Raw genomic sequence first — 4,054 nt, 5'->3', positions numbered from 1 at the left:
TGGTAGTAGGATTATGAAGCGTTGGTATTACTGGTATTATTGTTTGTTGGTGATGGTGTAGTTAGTAGTAGTTGTTTGGTTTGTTGTTGTTGAGGTGAACAGATTTGTTGATTGTAAGTTAGTTGTGTAAATGTTTGTTGTGTTGTAGATGTGAATGTGTGTGTGTGGGTATAGTGGGTCGCGGGCGAACGGCCGCGCCCTAGTAGCGCAGTAGGTTAGCGCGTCAGTCTCATAATCTGAAGGTCGTGAGTTCGAGTCTCACCTGGGGCAGGCTTTTGACAAATATCTATGCCCAACATGTGTCCAACATGAACATGAACACACTCACACTCACATCAACAATACCGCTTGCATTGTCACTCACTCCAATCCCATATGCACTCACGAACTGTCGCGTCTTCTAAATGTAGATCCCTTAACTCCCAGGACAGATTTTGATTGTTTTTTTCTGGTTATTGTATTTTTAGCAGGGTTGTTTTCTACGGGATGGTGTTGGTGATTCCATGCCTAACCCCGTCTTTTTATCCAGGTTTGAGGCCATCAGTAACCCTAGAAGGGCTACAGGTGGGGTTAATAAGTACTACTCCTTGTGTATAATTATCGTTTATTGTGTTACTACGTCGACCTGCATATTAGTTTTTTCAGTAAAAAATGTTTGATTGTTTCTGTGAATGATTTTGATTTCGATACAGGTATCTAAAATGGGTTCTGAGATTTGCCTAACCGGTTTCATGGGATTGGACCTACCGAAGAGGAAATTATGGATATTAGGAGATATATTCATAGGTAAATTTTATACAGTATTCGATATGGGCAAAAACCGTGTCGGTTTTGCGAAAGCTCTTCATCCAGATTCTGTTCATCGTACCAAAACATATATACCTATGATGCGATTATTCCCTGCTCAATCAGTTCCACAAGCTGCTTCAGAAACCCCGAATGGGGTATTCGCCTTTTCTAAACTTCTTTCAGATGAAGTTTGAAAATGATTACCCTGTTTCAATTTCTACCGACATGATTCATCTATCTTTTTCAATTTAAAAAGAGTAATATTTATTCATCATTGTTGACAATTTGTATTTTTATCTATTATGTGACTTTATCCTATTATTCGGTTTTTCTTATCTCATCATTACCTTTTACACCTTTTTGTTAATCCCACAAAACTTTGTATTACATCTTATCTAAATTTATTTGTGTTCAATCACAAAAGTAAGAGTAACTTGTTAAGTTGCATTTCGTTAAACTTGAAGTAACCAAAGTGTCCAGTTTCTTTAAGCAACTTCCCATCCTAACTTCAGTCATATTGTAACATGGCTTAGAATAGAGTTTCAGGCAGCTTGTACTTAATACTCTTACAGCGAGTTTTGTATCTGTAACTCAGACCTAGGCATAGTCCCTCAGATGAACACTGCATAGTTCCGTTAGCCTCTACGCAAAAATAGTGTAGCTTAAATCTGTATGTGAACCCGTGCTTTGGTACTGAGTCAAGTTACTTCTGTTCGGTTGTTTGATTGTAAGGGTCTATAACGACATAATTTTCGACAATGGCGCTCTCGTTGTCTTTTCTGATAAAGTTTTCAGTGTTCGAATCTCTGCACAAATGATTAACACGTTGTCCTGTTGACCTTGGATTTGGTTGGACAAGGACGACAGAATGTTTCCTTTTGAAATACTTGTGACGTAGAGTAGTAACTAATTGGTCAGTGATTACGGTATCGCTTTAGACCAGAGATTACGAGTTAATTTACATCACTACTATGAATTCGGATTGTGTTATCTAAGGTTTGGAGATATTACTCAATATACTTGCAGTTGTTCTGACGACTTAAATCAAAGATCTCAGTAGGTACGGCTTGTTAAGTGAACAGAACCTCGACCTTTGCTTTACAACGGAAAGCAAACCAAAGACCCATTCCTCAACCCTTGTAAGCTAGTTTACACGACTTGGTTTTGAGAATTGGTGAAAGTCAGTCGAGTGACTATTTTATCCGTTAACAGTACATTGTGGCTTCTAGAAGTTGAAATTCAACTTTGTTCAACGGTTTCTGTGCTAATACTTGGTAGTTGAGATTGTGGTGTATGTAATTTACCGGGTTATAATGTCAGTTGAGACAGTCTTTATATTGAATACAGTCGAATTTTGTCAAAATCTCAGGACTATTTCAAGTAGTATTAAATTCTCACAGAAAAAACAGTTGTTCCTTTTTGATGATTGTCCATGTTACAGTTGTCCACCTAAATTACAATGAGAGTATAAGTTTCATATGGAACACCAACAAATATATTTTCCTAACCTGATAAAAATAATAATATTTCTTATCAGCCAAACCGGTCTCATGAGCTTTTTGTGGGTGTACTGAGGGTCAACTACCAGTCATTCTGCTTTAAGAGAGTTTTATCGGCTGCCACCTTGTACTGCTGACTTGTACGTTTTGATTGATACGTAGTATTTTCTAGATTTTCCTGGTTTCCTAAATCCGGTTTTGTTTTAAATCACTGTTTCCGTTGCTGATGTTCCTCACTGTCACACAGTCTCTGAGACTGAAAACAATGAGAGAATTGACACCTACTAGCCCGAAGTAACCTAAAGTAACTCATTAGCTCTCTGTAACATTTTTAGCGATTGTTTCCGTTCGTATATATATATATATATATATATATATATATATATATATATATATATTGTTAAACTGAATTTAACGATTGTTTATCTATACTGTTACATTGTATTTGATATAAATTGTAATCATAAATATTTCAGAATTCGAGAACATGTTCCGAAATATTTCAGTTTATTTCACGTTTCATAAGCAGTGAATCAATTGTGAATCATTTATAGGTGATAAGTTTCCGTGTACCCAGATAATATTTGTAATAATATTTAGCAATGTTGTGTGGTCATTGATTAAAGCATATTCACTAGTTATTAGTACTTTTATGTAGTTCAAAAAATGTGGCAATTTCCCGTGTACAGATTATCAATGTACTGCGGCAAAAAGTATGAATGACTATATTACTAGACTAGCAGCAGATGAAAATGCTGAACGATATTTATAAAACACAACTGAAACAAGACTCTCACCGAGTATTTACATTTTACTATTTCGTTGTTATTTTATCTCAAACACAAAATTTGCGGTTATTTCCTTTTGGTTTCAAATTCTATTATGTTGTTTATTCAATTTCATTTTTTCTGCGAACGGACATCAGAAATTTTTGATATCAGGACAAGAACTTTACCATTGAGTTGAAATTCCAGTAGTTAGCATTGTCGAACTTCAAGCAATCAACAGTGATCTATGATACTGTTCATTATTTTCGCAGCCAGGATCTCGTTGACTTCAGTAACCACTGGTCATCAATATGATGATTGGCCTGTAGATTTCAATTCGTCATTGGAAGAAAGCTAGGTCATATATGAAGAAAAAGGATAGCTACCCACATAGTACCAATGCGTATAGGGACTCTGTAACTTCAATTGATGAATTTCGGAAGATAATAATCATAAGATATGTATGATCCAGTGCATTAGCAGTTAAATAAATTAAGTACTTTGGATTTCAAAAGATGTTAAATTTGCCAATCAGCGACAATAAATCGACGTACTTATGAACATTTTGAGATAATTATACTTTCTGACATCAATCTCGTATTGACTTGGTAGTTTCTGACTTTAAAGTAAGTAATAGATAATAATTTAGTGCGATTAACAGCAGCACCTTCCAATAATCATAGTTGTATGACGATTTATAAAAATTGTAGATCCTAGTGACAACAATAAACTTTGTTCGCCAGGAGTAGCTCTTGTTTCTAAACGTACTTGATTATATGATGAGGATATCGGTTCGATAATCGTAGTGTTTACAGGTAGCCTTCCTCTTATTAACCTCTTAAACAGAAATATTCTCATTAGAAAATTACTCGAAGTAAAATCTTACGGTTGCTAGAGCACAAATGAAAACAATTATAAAATTCCAACATGTATTTACTTAGAATTACTGAATAACTCATTTTTTTCTCTAGAAATGTAGTCTATTAAAAGAAAAATGAA

This window comes from Schistosoma mansoni, chromosome 3, assembly GCF_000237925.1.
Source record: "Schistosoma mansoni strain Puerto Rico chromosome 3, complete genome".
NCBI classification, from domain to species: domain Eukaryota; kingdom Metazoa; phylum Platyhelminthes; class Trematoda; order Strigeidida; family Schistosomatidae; genus Schistosoma; species Schistosoma mansoni.
Note: the sequence above shows the minus strand (reverse complement) of the source record.